The sequence below is a fragment of the Anabrus simplex genome, chromosome 2 (assembly GCF_040414725.1).
Source record: "Anabrus simplex isolate iqAnaSimp1 chromosome 2, ASM4041472v1, whole genome shotgun sequence".
Classification (NCBI taxonomy): Eukaryota; Metazoa; Arthropoda; class Insecta; order Orthoptera; family Tettigoniidae; genus Anabrus; species Anabrus simplex.
The window spans coordinates 347,889,013-347,904,811 of NC_090266.1; positions in this window are offsets into that span (position 1 = coordinate 347,889,013).

The following is a 15,799-nucleotide window of genomic DNA, read 5'->3' on the forward strand; positions in this document are numbered from 1 at the left end:
GCAAACCAGTTTGTTCGGCAATTTCCTTTAAAATTTCAACTTGAGCTCTAGCGGTTTCTATGTCGTTTGAGAGAACAGCAATATCATCGGCAATTGCTAAGAAGTCTGTTGCGATCCCCTTAGATTTGGTTCCTATTCTCAATGGACTGTAGTTGGTTTCCTGTAATCTCACCCGCCAGGTTCTGATGATCTTTTCAAGAACACAGTTGAAGAGTATTGGGGATAGCCCATCACCTTGTCGGACTCCTGTTTTGATGTCAGAGAGACATCCGTGGAACTTCACCTTGGATTTTGTATCGGTCAGGGTGGCTCTAATTAATGCCAGCAGTTTCAAATCAACTCCAAATTCATTTAAGATGTTTAGCAGGACTTCCCGGTCAATGGAGTCGTACGCTTTCTTAAAGTCCACAAAGACAGACACATACTGCTTGGACCTTATTGTACAATATCTGATGATCGTTTTGAGATTTTGGATCTGTTCAGCTGTTGAGCGATCTTTTCTGAACCCTACTTGGTATTCACCTATTTGATGTTCGACTTGTGCTTCCAAATGCTCCAGGATGGCAAGTGATAGAATTTTGTAAGTCACGGGTAGCAAAGATATTCCTCTGTAGTTGTTGATGTTCTTCATGCTGCCTTTTTTGTGTAATGGATGGATCCAAGCTATTTTCCAAATTTCTTCTATTTGCCTTTGCAAGATATCAAGTGATTCCTCTGGGGCATATTTCCATAGTTCTGCTACTACTGAGTCTTCCCCCGGCGCTTTGTTATTTTTGAGACGGGCAATGTGGCGCTTGATTTCATCTCTGTCGGGTGGTCTGGAATCTGGGTACCTGAGTAAGGGTCCCTTGGTTTCAATGGGGCTTTGCAGTTTAGAGCAATTAAGTAAATTCTTGAAGTAATCTGCCAGAATGCTGCAATTTTCTTCATTTGACGTCGCCAGTGAGCCGTCCTTTCGCTCAAAGCATAGAGATGGTGGTTTATAGCCAGTGAGTTTGCTTTTGAAGGCTCTGTAGTACTCTCTGCTTTCATTCTTCCTAAAGTTTTGTTCTATCTTTTCAATGAGAGATTTTTCGTATTTACGTTTCTCAGTTCTGAACACCCTAGCTGCTTGGGCACGCTGGGTTTTGTATGTTTCCCAATCATTTTCTGATTTCGTAGAGTAGTACTGTTTCCACGCATTGAGTCTTTCTTGGAGGACTGATTCGCAGGCACCATTCCACCAGGCATGCTTTTTGCTTCTCTTGATTTCTGCAACGTCTTTGGCGGCCTCAACAAGGAGACTTTTGGCGTTGTTAAAGTCACAATCATTTGGTGTAGCCCTCTCCTGGAACTTCTCGACCCTTTGCCGAAGTTTATCATTGTCGAAGCGTGTGATCTGTTTGGTTGTCTTCCTTGTGTTTGCGGGAATTGGTTTGAATTTGATAAGAGACATATAATGATCTGAGGCCACATTGATGCCTTTCTTTACCTTGACATTCATAATCTCAGGGCTGTTTCTCCTGGAGATTGCAACATGATCAATTTGGAACTCTCCGAGAGCTTGGACGGGAGAACGCCAAGTCATTTGCTTTCTGGGTAGATGGCGAAAGTGGGTCGACATGACCTGCAGGTTGTGATTTTCGCAAATGGACACCAGTCTTTTGCCGTTGGGATTGGTTCTTTTGTGAGCAGGGTAATTTCCTATAACTTTCTTGTACTTCTGTTCACGACCTATTTGGGCATTGAAGTCACCCAAAAAGAAGCTTGACATGGTGTTTGGGGATTTTGTTTAATTTTTCATCCAGTAGGTCCCAGAAATTATCAACTTCGTCTGGAGACTTGTTCTTATCGTTTGTAGGAGCATGTGCATTAACTAGGGCGTAGGTTTTGTTCACGCATTTAATTGTGAGTATGAACAATCTGTCATTCACAGGTTCGAAATTTGCAACCGATTTAAGGATCTTGGTTCTAACAGCAAACGCGGTTCCAAGCATCACAGCTCCATTGAGGATTCCTTTTTGCGCTTTGCTCTTGAAAAATCGGTAGCCTTCGGATTCAAAAATCTCTTCATCTGGGTACCTTGCTTCCATAGGGCCATTATGGATATCTGATTTTCGTGAAGAGCTTTGGTGAGGGTTTTCAGCTTGCCAGTTTGTGTAAGAGAATTTATTTTGAAAGTTGCTTGAAAGGTTTTTGATTTTGGCCTGAGTTTTTGACTCTTCGGGGTACACCGAGACGCTCCGACTCGTCTCATGCATGATGTCGAGACTCCCGCAGAATCCGAACGAGACTCGTGCGCCGTGGCGTTCACGACGAGGGATTTATCCGAAGATTTACCCCTCTGGGGTATGTTTCTTGACATGTTGTGCCATCATGCTTTTTGACTTGACTTTGCTTTGGACGGGTATCCATCCTTTTACAACGAGGGTTGTTAGCCCTAGAGGTTGCCTCAAGATGTTTTCTGGCTTCTGGTCATTTACCAGTCTTCGCCGTAACCCTGGCAAGGGACCAGTTTTTTTTTCACGGTGGTATTTTATTTCCCTACTACCCTCTGACTCTGCTGGCGGCAGAGCCAGCGAGCTTCCCCAATTCCAATGGGACGCGCCCGATGGAGGTAACCGGTAAATCCCCACACGGGTATTATTATTACTTTTATTATTATTATTATTATTATTATTATTATTATTATTATTATTATTATTATTATTATTATTATTATTATTATTATTATTCAGTCAACTTTGTGGTGGGCTAAGCAGCTCATGTGGTAGAGCGCTGGTCTTCATTAATATCAACAATTGATCAATCACCAGTCTTCACTAATCTGCATTTAGGACCATTGCCATGGTGGAAGATTCCCTGTTAGTTGTGAACCTAGTATTTTGAAATGATTTCAAGGAAGTTGAATATTAATCAGAATTTGGTCAATTATTTGACTTCCCAATTCCTCTTCCTGTAGATTAATAACTGCCCCAATTTGTCCTCTTGAATTCCAAGTTTATCTTCATTATCATCCCTCTTATTTTCAAGAACTCCTTTTAAGATTACTTGTCTAATAATGTCATTCCAGGCCATCTCTCCACTGACAACTCGGAACAAACCTCATGTGATATAGATGTTGATTCCCATAGGGAACGCGAAGTATTTGTCCTGAACGAGTAAATTTATAAAAGCAATATAGTTGGTCCTTTATTTGACATTATAAATTTTCCAGTTAACTCATCCTGTTTGCCGGTGTTCAATCAATCAATCAATACTGATCTGCATTTAGGGCAGTCGCCCAGGTGGCAGATTTCCTATCTGTTGCTTTTCTAGCCTTTTCCTAAATGATTTCAAAGAAATTGGAAATTTATTGAACATCTCCCTTGGTAAGTTATTCCAATCCTTAACTCCCCTTCCTATAAATGAATGGTTTCCACTCCTGGGTGGTCTTGGTTCTGTGAGCTGGCGCTAAATCTTGTTCGAAATTCCATTCTCGATAGTTAAAGAGTGCGTTGCTTAAGGGCTTTATTACTGATTCTAACAATGTCTCTAATGTGCTGATGTCTTCACCCACTGCTCAAAGAAATGGAGCTCAGAGGTGCCAAAATATCAAACACTCCACCAAACCATTACTGAAGCAGGATGATGGCCTTGTTGGATCCTCAAAGCTCTTGCGCGGGCTTTACTAGATGATGAGATATACACCTTGTCATTTTGAACATTAAAAGACTTTTCAACAGCAAAATTTTTTTTCATCTGTAAAAGGAACCATCTTGCACCTATCTCAAGCGTACCTCTACAGCAGGCATATCATTAATTCAGCCTGAGGGCCCCATTCACACAGACGCATAACGACTGTCGTTTGTTTACTCGCTAGCGGCCTTCTCGGAATAGATGTTCTGCAGCAGTGGTCAGTGCTGCCGACCTCTGTACTTAGAAACGTTTCGATTGTTCCCCGTTCTTGCCGTGCGGATGGTTAGGATTAGGATAGGATCTGGACAAGATGATTGGTCTGGACGGTTAGGATTCTTGCTATGGTGAAGACCATTGTTCTGGACGGTTAGAAGCCGCAAAGCGGCCTTAGGCCCCTAGTTTCGTAATGTTACATTTACTTGCGCTTTTATTGTGCTGCGGTTGGTAACGGATTATGAACAACATTCTTGACGGGAAGGAGATCACGTGCTACTTTACACTGGCCAATAGGAATACAAGTAGCTACTTCAGAAATGAAAATGGCATGTAATAATCTTAATTAGGTTATAAAAGTAAACGTGCTTCCAGGGGCGGAATTGTGTATTCCTGGACATCGCAATGAACACATCTCTCCTCTGAGACACTCTCCAAGTAAGATTTCATTAATTCCACTTCTAACATTACAAATATGGTGACCCATGGGCTAAACTAATACCAGGGTGTATGTCAACGTAGGAAAAATTAATGTGTTGAAAGTATGGAGATCAGCTACTTGATTAAGTAGAATGTTTCTAGCTGTCATTGGAGAGATGATGTGAAATGACATTTAGATGAATAAACTTTATGGGAAGAGGACTTAGGGATTGGAATAATTTACCAAGGGTGATGTTAATTGGTTTTAGGAAATCTAGCACCTGTGTGACGGCTCTTAAATGCAGATCAGGGATTATATGCATATTGAGGTTATATTGAACGATGTTTTCGTGTGGCAGATTTTGTATGCAATGTAATGAGAGATGATTTGAGAAGCATTAATGTTTTCACAACCGTTTAAGTCTTAGTATAAGGCCTTACAATGTAATGTTAACAGTAAGGCTACACAGTTATCATCTAAAAGTTACACTTCCTAATACTGCTACGAAGATTGGTACTCACGGGCTGTATTTTTACCCACCCTAAACCCTATTATAATATCGTCCATACCAACAGAAGACTTGCTTCCAGTTCTGGAGAATCATCAACACTGTCCCAGTCAATAGTGTAATTCTGTTCAGTAGATATTCCATGGGTAGCTGTACTCCGCACTGCCTCAACGGGAAGAATCAAGTCACCACGACGAAAATACTCCAAAACATCATTCGGAATAGGAATAACTATAGCTTCAACTGATACGTCCATAAATAAAGGATGCCACTTATCGAAAGAAAACTTCTCTATATCTGCTGATATCATGTTTTCCTAACCTGACGTTCTCCACCATTTGCCCCATTGTGCTAAATTGGTCTCATCAGTTAGTAAATAGCACACCCACCAAGACGCATGGCTAGTGCATACCGAGGAGGCCACTGCGTAGGCTATTTGGAGCCACCGGCAGTGCCAATGCACTTTGAGTGACTTTGTCTCATTTCCATAAATTGATGCCTGCCTGGCCATCAGATGATATAGATGTTGATTCCCATAGGGAACCTAAATATTTATCCCGAATGAGTAAATTTGTACTACCAATGTTGTTGGTCCGTTATTGGACATTATAAATTTTCCAGCTAACTCATTCCTGGTTGCCAGCATATCGCCCCAGTGTGCTAAATTTGGCTCATCAGTTGGTAAATAGCACACGCACCAGGATGCATGAATAGTGCATACTGAGGAAGCCATTGCGTAGGCTACTTGGGGTCACTGGCAGTGCCAATGCTCCTCGGTATGCACTAGCCATGCATCTTGGTGGGTGTCCTATTTATCAACTGATGAGCCCTATTTAGCACACTGGGGCGAAATGCTGGCAACCAGGAATGAGTTAGCTGGAAAATTTGTAATGTCCACTAATGGACCAACTACATTGGTATTATAAATTTACTCATTCGGGACAAATATTTCAGTTTCTTTATGGGAATCAACATCTACTTATGACCAAGCAGGCATCAATTTTTGGAAATGAGACAAAATCTCATTGTGTATTGGCACTGCTGGTGGCTCCAAGTAGCCTATGCAGTGGCCTCCTCAGTATGCACTAGCCATGTGTCTTCGTGGGTGTGCTATTTACGAACTGAAGATCCCAATTTACCACACTGGGGTGAAACACTGGCAACCAGGAGTGAGTTAGCTGGAAAATTTATAATGTCGAATAACGGACCAACTACATTGGTATTATAAATTTACTCATTCAGGACAAATATTTCAGGTTCCCTGTTGGAATCGACATCTGTATCATCTGATGGCCAGGCAGGCAATTTTTGGAAATGAGACAATGTCTGTCATAGTGTATGCCGGTGGTTCCAAGTAGCCTATGCAGTGGCCTCCTTGGTATGCACTAGCCATGCGCCTTGGTGGGTGTGCTATTTACGAACTGAAGATCCCAATTTACCACACTGGGGTGAAACACTGGCAACCAGGAGTGAGTTAGCTGGAAAATTCATAATGTTGAATAATGGACCAACTACATTGGTATTACATGCCACATAGTCAAGCAGCTCGTCTTCTTACTTCCAGGTCTTCTCTGCCCAAAGTTTGCAACATTTCTTGTAACACAACTCTTTTGCTGGAAATCACTCAGAACAAATCTTGCTGCTTTCTTTTGGATCTTCTCCTGATCTCAAACCATGCAATCCTAGTGAATCTCTCCTATTTTTAAGAACTCCATTCAAGTTTATTACTCTAATAATGTCGTTCCACCCTGTCTCTCCACTGGCAACTCGGAACATACCACATAGTCAGGCTACAGCCCAAAGTTTGCAACATTTTTTGTAACACAACTCTTTTATTGGAAATCATTCAGAACAAATGCTGTTTTTCCTTGAATCTTCACCTGTTCTCGAACCATGCAATCCTGGTGAGGGTTCCATAGACTGGAACCCTACTCTTATTAGGGTCTTTCCAATGACTTATATTTCCTCTCCTTCACATCATCCCTAAATACCTTTGCACCCATGTGAAGAAATCTGAAACCTTTATTTACAGTCTCATCAGTTTGAGTACACATACTCCAAAGAAGATCTTTCCTTATATTAACACCTAGGTACTCCAGATTCCTATGAGGTACTTCAGCTCCATCAACATAGTAATTAAAACTGAGAGGACTTTCACTCTTGGTGAGACCATATGACTTCTCACACCGTTTACTATCATACCATTGTTTGCTGTCCATCTCACAACATTGTCAAGGTCTTTTGGCAGTCACTCATAATCCTGTATCTTATTTATTATTCTATATGGTACACTATATCATCATCCACAAAAATCCTTATCTTTGAGTAGGGTGTTTTGAGGGGTTTGGCAATATCCTCTTCCACCTCCGCCTGGAGACCCGATCCACTGAGGATCACTTGCTCCTGACCTGATCCTCACTAGATCCTCACTAGATCCTCACCTGGTCCTCACTAGACCTTCAGCAAGTTGAGATGCAAGGCTGAATTGAGGTGGAAGTGCATACCGCATGCATCGATGGAAGTTAAACATTGGATATGATATGCATCATGCTCCGACTACCTAGCATGCTGGCAACAGGACGGTGACCACTACCTGCCATGAATAATTGCCATTGATGAATTTTGGGCCAGGGCATACGAACCAGAACTGAAACGTCAGTCCATGGAGTGGCGACATGCCGGTTCACCAAGGTGGAAGAAGTTCCATCAGAATCCTTCCCCCACGAAATTGATGGTGATCGTCGTGTATAATGTCAGGTGTGTCATTGTGTGCCACTTTGTTCCACATGACACAACAGTAAGCACAAAGAACTTCAGGGACTTCCTGGTGCAACAGGTACGATGTGGCATTAGGGAGAAACGTCCAGATCTTGTGGACAGTGCAATCATACTGCACAACAACGCAGAACCACATAAAGCAGCATGTACGGCAGCAACTGCGATGCTGGTGATGGGTAGCAACTACCATACTTTCCTGGCCTTTTGCCCTGTGAGTTTCATTTCATACGAAAGGTAAAGGAACCACTACGTGGTAAGCGGTTTGCAACATCAGCGGACATTGCCAATACTGTGCGACAACAGATGACCTGATTCACACATGGTGCGGCAAATGGTGACACAGATGGTATTCAGTGCATCCTATACCATTGGCAGCATGTAGTGAACATTGCAGGGGACCACTTCGATAGCCTTTAGATCCATTTTTGTCGTGTCAACTGTATGTGTCCTATGCTGTGCTGTGCTGTAATGTAGAGATGTGTTTGGCTTTAATTATTTTGCACCATGAAACCAGTATTGTCCTGTACACTACAGTAATAAATATGTGAGGTGCAATGTTTGCATGTTCTTCGTTGTCCACACATGTAGTTCCCACCTCGTCCTTTCATCTGTATATGTCTCATTTTCCAACAAGGCTGGTATCTGCTAGAAAGGAAATGGTTGCATTGACTTACGCCCCAACCCTCGTATGATTCCAGTTCTTTCCTTATATCATATATATATGAGATAGCATAAAGGTACAATAATACTGTCTTGCAGAAACCCCTCGTTATCATTACAGGATCAGATAATGCTTCACGTGCTTTAACCCTTTGCAGTCCAATTTTCTGTCACATGTTCCAACAGTCTGGTCCAAATTAATTTTGCCCATTTTTACCTAGTCAGATTATACTGAGAGTTTTTATTAGTAATTATAACTGTACTATTATTATGATTATTACCGTACATTCTATTGCATAGGAATTAGTTTCCATAATCATTTTTCGTCATCAGTGCAGGAGGAAAGAACAACATAATAAACTGAAGTGAGTGATGCAGCTAGGCAGAACATGCGGTCCTCTAGTTTTCTGACCTGATGAATAACTTAGTCTAGGTGGCTCACTATCATGAAATGTTACATTCCGGTAAACACTATTGCCGTTTGCATTCCCATTTGTATGTGCGGAAGCAAATTTCAGCATCGCTTTTACTGAAATTATAAACTCTGACCTGAGAAGAGTCATCATTGCCGTCTGCCATATCCCCTCACCCCGGCCCATTACATTCGCGTGTCTTCTTGCTTTTGTAACAGTCACTGGAACTTCCTCATCTGAATCTTTAGAAACAGCATATGATGGTCAGGGATCATTCCGCGCTTTTTTCTACGCACAGGTCCAGTCGCTGAAGTTTCACTTGCAATGCTGGAGCTCACTACACTTCATCTTCACTTGACTGTTCTCTAAACTCTTTGTCTAATTCAAATAACTAATCGTCACTGCTGTCTAAATAAACGTGCATACGTATTTCTTCTTCATTCATATTTGCCGATTTTATATCACAAATTCAACCGAGACAATTCACTTTCACAGATAAACATGCCTAGTACAACACATGTGCAGCACTACTCACTGTAAACACAGCTGATAGGCCAAGGATATCGATCGACCACAATCAGTTCAAAGAACTTCAATAAATAACTTCTAATGTACAACGGAACATAATGTCGAAGTGAGCTCGACGTTGGACCGGTTACAATAAGCCATGATGTCGAGCTCACCTCGACGTTGGACCGAAAAAGGTAAATTCTCTGAGATCTGTTTTCTAGAAATTTAGCCACCATTTGTCACTCTTTTGTCTAGTTCATTAGCCCTCATTTACATCGGTACTCTCCGATGATCTAATTCTTCAAAAGACTTGGTTAGGTCAATAGTTGTGTAGTCCATTTGATCTCCTGAATTTAAAATATCTGCTATATCTTGCTGGGATTTTACAAGCTGAGCCTCACTGGAATAACTTTTCCTAAACCTGAATTGCCTTTTATCAAGCCTGTTAGTAATTTTGCAAACATGTCTAATACAATCCGAAAGAATGCTTTCATACATATTAAATGCAATACACGTGAATCTGACTGGCCTGTAATTATTATCAGATTACGTTCAACACCTTCTCCTTTGTACACTGGGGCTACTATAACAACTCTCTAGTTATTTGGTATTGCTCCTTCATGCAAACCATAATCAAATAAATACTTCAAATATGGTTCTGTTTTCCAACTCATTGCCTTTGATATGTCCTCAGAAATCTTATCAATTCCAGCTTCTTTTCTAGTTTTCAGCTTTTGTATTTTATTGTAAATTGTAGAATTCTGTATGTCATTAGCATTAGTCACCTTCTTCACGTGGAAATTATCCTTAAAACCAACATTCTTTACATACTGCTGACTGAATACTTCTGCCTTCTCTAAATCCTCACATATATACTAAACTCTCCTTGTTCATTAATGATTCCTGGAGTGTCCTTCTTGGAACCTGTTTCTGCTTTAAACTACTGTACCTATAAATACCCTTCATCACTCATCTGCATTTAGGGTCATTGCCATGGTAGCACCTCCCACCATGCCACACCCACATGCACACACAAATTTCCAATAGGTATTAAATAACTTTATCACTACGATAAGACAGGGCACTTTCAAAAGCCGATCATTCACTATGGCTTACAACAATGAACATCTTTAACTTCATATTGTGATCTTTCCTACTTTTAAAAACACCACTCAACCTTATTTGTCTACTAATGTCACTCCATATCATCTCTCCACTGATAGCTCAGAACATACCGCATAAAAGAGCAGATTGTCTCCTTACTCCCAAGTCTTCCCAGGCCAAAGTTTGCAATATTTTTGTAACGCTACTCTTTCATTGGAAATCACTTAGGAAAAATCATGCTGCTTTCCTTTGGATCTTATCCTGTTCTCAAATTGTGAACTGGTACCATGTTCTAATTAGGGTCTTACTAGTGAGATATGTACCCTCTCTTTCACATCGCCTGTAAATACCTTTATATCCACATGAAGAGATCTGTAAACTTTATTTATGGTCTCATTAATGTCGGTAAGTCTACCTCAATGAAGATCTTTCCTTATATTAACACCTAACTATTTCCAGATCCCAGTGAGGTACTTGGACTCCATCAACATAGTAATTAAAACTGAGAGGACTTTTCATCTTGGTGAGACTTACCATTTGATTTCTCACACCATTTACCATTGTATCATTGTCTGCTGTTGATCTCACAACATTGTTGAGGTCTTTTTGCCTTTACTCATAGTCCTGTGTCTTATTTTTTACTCAAACAGTAACTGCAAAAAGCCTTATCTGTGATTCCAGTTCTTTCTTCATATCACATATACATATATAAGGAATCGTAAAGGTCCAAAAATACTGCCTTGCAGAACACCCTTTTTATCATTACAGGATCAGATAATGCTTCAGATACTTTAACTCTCTGAGATACATTTTCTAGAAATTAAGCCACTTCAATCACTCTTTTGTCTAGTCCAATAGCCCTCATTTTGTTCAGTAGTCTCCGATTACCTAATCTATCAAAATCCTTGGATAGGTTAATAATGTTGTTGTTTATTTGACCTGAATCTGAAATATCTGCTATATCTTGCTAAAATCCTTCAAGTTGAGCCTCACTGGAATAACCTCTCCGAAACCTGAATTGCCTTCTATCAAACTAGTTGATAATTTTGCAAATGCAGCTAATACACTGCTCACAAAGTCTGACTCATTGGCTGAATGGTCAGGGTACTGGCCTTTGGTCAGAGGGTCCCGGGTTCGATTCCCGGCCGGGTAGGGATTTTAACCTTAATTGGTTAATTCCAGTGGCTCGGGGACTGAGTGTGTGTAGCGTATTTAACTTTAGAAATCATCCTAGGTAGGGCACTCACCTTCGCAGACATGCAGATTGCCTAATAGGCCATCTACTAGAAAAAGACCTGCACCAGGTCTCTTTGGAGGCCATACACCATTAGTACTGCTTACAAAAAAGAAAAAAAAAGGATCACAACTTTGATATGAACTAGTGTACACACATTTTGTTTCACATCCATAGTGCTCTACAGATTTGTTTTGGTTAAACCTTGGTGGCATTAATGTGGAGGAATATTGAAGTCAAGTACATAACCCTCCAGTTGTAGCAGTCATCTTTGTGACTGCACCCCAAACAGGAGTGGTTCGTGATGTACCACATGGTCTGTCAGTGCTGTGTGAGCTGTTGTATTGGTAAGCAGCACAGGCAGCATAGAGCACAAGACATGAGAAGCCATTTACCATTAGAACAAGTCATGCGTGCAGTAACGCTCTTGCAGGAAGGATGCATACAGCGTTACATGGCAGAGCGTCTTGGAGTGTCTCAACCAGTCATCTGCAGGTTGTCACAGCGATATGAAGGGCTGCACAATGTTAAGCAGCAACCTGATTCAGGGAGAAAACGGAAAACAATGCCAGCTGATTTAGTCATTTATAGACCCTCCGAAACTGCCGCAGTACAGCCAGGAACCTACGAGGTGAGCTATTTAATGCACATGGGACTCTCGTCAGTACACAGACAGCCCACAGTAGACTAGGGGAAGATCAGCTCAATTCCCGGAGACCGCTTAAAGTGGCCTGGTTGACCCTTCATCACCGAAGATGCTGTCTGCAGCTTGCACAACAGCATATCAACTGGCAGCTCTGACACTGGACTATACACTGACTTAGCAAATGTCATGGGATGAAACGTCCCTCCATCTTGGAACGGAGCAATGACAATTCTCCTGCACAAAAAAGGGAACATACATGACATCAGAAACTATCGTCCTATTAGCTTGCTTTCTGTCCTTTACAAGGTTTTCACCAAGGTACTGACAAATAGAATCAGTTCAACGCTTGATTTTGCCCAGCCAATTGAACAAGCAGGTTTCCGCCGAGGTTTTGGAACAATCGACCACATACTCACCCTTTGTGAAGTTATCAGCAGAAGTAATGAACATCAAATGCCGCTCTTTCTAGCCTTTGTGAACTTTGAAAAGGCTTTTGACTCGGTGAGCCACGCTGCTGTTATGCAAGCCTTAGCCAAACACGGCGTTGATGCTGCCTACATAAGTGTACTCCAGCATATCTATGAAACCTCTTCAGCCTTCGTGAACGTCAAGGTGCCAAACACGGATTTTCCCATTCAAAGAGGTGTAAAGCAAGGCGACCCCATATCTCCCAAGCTGTTCTCAGCAGTATTAGAAATGGCCATGTCAAAAATCAACTGGCAAAGTACAGGGATCAAAATCAATGGGAAAAGGTTGAATAATTTAAGGTTTGCAGACGACATTACACTTTTGGCCAACAACATCAATGAACTACAAAGTCTAATACAAGATCTTGTTTCAGCCTGTCAAAAAGTGGGACTATCCATGAACCTTTCTAAAACCAAAGTAATGCTCAACAAATGGGCCCCAGCAGGAGAGCTGCATGTTTGAAACTCCACATTACAAGTCAATGAGTTTGTCTATCTTGGGCAGCTTGTAAACATAAAAGGGGACTTAAGACCGGAAAAATTCCGACGTATCAAACTAGGATGGCAAGCTTACGGAAGAAATTCGTCAATCTTCAAATCCAACATGCCAACCCACCTGAAGAAGATAGTCTTTGACCAGAGTGTTCTCCCTGTACTGACTTACGGTTGTGAAACCTGGACATTGAGCGAGTTTGTCAAGCAAAAACTCAGAACAACCCAAAGAGCTATGGAACAGTTCATGCTAGGCTTCACGAAGAAAGACAGAAAGAGAGCAGATTACATCAGGTCAGTCACAAAGGTCAGTGACATTTTAGAAAAGGTGTTTACCTTAAAATGGCAGTGGGCTGGACATGTTGCTCGGAGAACTGATGGTAGGTGGACAAAGCTTGTGCTTGTGGAGTCCGAAAGATCATCTGAGACCTCGGGGAAGACCACCGGACAGATGGGTTAAAGACATCCGTAAGATTACTGGGATCAATTGGCAGAACATCGCTCAAGACCGTCCCAGATGGAGAGACCTCATGAAAACCGACCTTGCTTCGGATTTAAAGAGGCCACATCGTAAAAACGATTGAATATGGCTGATAGTGATAGTCACCTAATAGCGTGTGGGGCCTCCTCTGGCCCTGCGAACTGCAGTGAGATGCCGTGGAAGTGAGTCAACAAGTCCCTGGTAGTCCTCTGGACGCAGCTGACACCAACTCGTTTGCAGAGCGGCCGCCAATGCTGGTCTGTTGGTGGATGCAGGATCCATAGCACAGAGCCTGCGTTCCAGGACATCCCAGATATGCTCGATAGGGTTCATATCGGTGCTCCTGGGTGGCCATGGCAATCGTTGGACCTCCGCTGCATGTTCCTGGAACCATTCCCGGACGACGTGGGAGCGATGTGGTGACGCGTTATCATCTTGAAACACCGCAGAACCGTCTGGGCGCTGGAAGGCAAAAAATGGGTGGAGATGGTCTCCGAGCAGCTCAACATACCGCGTACCATTCAAAGTCTCCTCCAGAACAACAAGGGGGCCCATTCCACACCAGGAAAATGCACCCCAGACCATAACAGAGACACCAGCGCCCTGGACCACACCTTCGAGGCAGGCGGGGTCCATCGCTTCATGTGGTCTGCGCCATACACGGTGCCTCCCATCGGCATGTTGCAGTTGAAATCGTGATTCGTCCGACCATATAACGTTACGCCATTGTTCCAGTGTCCATCCCTGGTGATTGGGGACAAATGCGCGTCGTTGTGCCCGATGACGTAGGTTAACAGTGGCACCCGTGTGCGACGTCGGCTCCCATACCCCATAGAACCCATGTTCCTACGGATTGCCCACTGGGAAACGTGTCTAGCACGGCCTGTATTTAATTGAGCCGTGATTTGTTGCACGGTTACCCATCTGTGACTATTGACAATCCGTCTGAGATGTCGCCGGTCACGGGTCATCGAGGGTGGCTGGACGGCCGGTCGTTCGTCTGTTGTGGACGGTGACACCCGCATTCAACCATTCACGATACACCCTGGGCACGGTTTATCGTGTGAAGCCGAATTCCGCACTACTTCTGAAATCGCACTTCCCATCCGTCGGGCACCGACCACCATACCCTGCTCGAATGGTGTCATCTGACGACGACGTTCCATGTTACATCTGCCACATGCACAGCCACTGGTCACAAGGTCTCCTATACAACTGCCGCTAGCACAGGGGGGCGTGTGGTGCGCAGACAACACACCTGCGCATCAGTGCTCCGCTATCCCATGACATTTGCTCAGTCAGTGTAGTATTCTTTGTTAACGAATCCAGATTCCAGCTTTCTGGGTCACATTTCACATTAGTGCATGATGGAGACGCTGCACATTCTGTTAGGGCCAACCAGGGACTTCGTTGCAGCTGCTGGAATTCAAGTAATGGACTGGCCCGCATGTAGCCCCGACCTCAATTGTATCGATCATCTGTGGGATCGACTTGGTAGACGTATCCAGAATCACCTACAGCAACCCTGCACACTCCAGGATCTGTCAACAGCACTATAGGAAGATGGGGAGCCATCCCAGAGGATGCAATCCAGAGGTTTATCAGAAGCATCGTATTTGCGTCTGACGACGTCATGGCGAATGAAATTTGCTTTGCAACGTGCAGGAAACAGTCACTTACAGTGGCAGATCAGTGATGATTTGGGGAGGAATTTTTTGAACCGTAAAAGTGACCTCGTCATTCAGGGGCGATTGACAGCTATGCACTACATTCAGGAGGTTCTGGAGAACCATGTACTACTGATCTCAGACAATGTTGCGCAACATTTCAAATGAGTAAATGATGGAGCCACTGCACATTCTGTTAGGGCCACCAGGGACTTCGTTGCAGCTGCTGAAACTCAAGTCAGCAGCATTACTGGAAGATGAGGAGCCATCCCAGAGGATGCAATCCAGAGGTTTATCAGAAGCATTGTTACCCAGCTATCGTGCTATGTACGTACGGTGCTGATATGATATAGTTGTTGTAATAGTTTGTAGATAGATTAGATTAAGCATACAAGTGGTAGAGGAAGAAACACAATAAATGATAATAGAATAACGACAGAAACGCGCAGTGAGAAGGAACTAGGCTAAGAGAAAAATGTAAGGACAAGAGAAAAGCAAAGGTTAACAACGTAAATTATATATTTAACGATAAATGAATTAGTAATTAA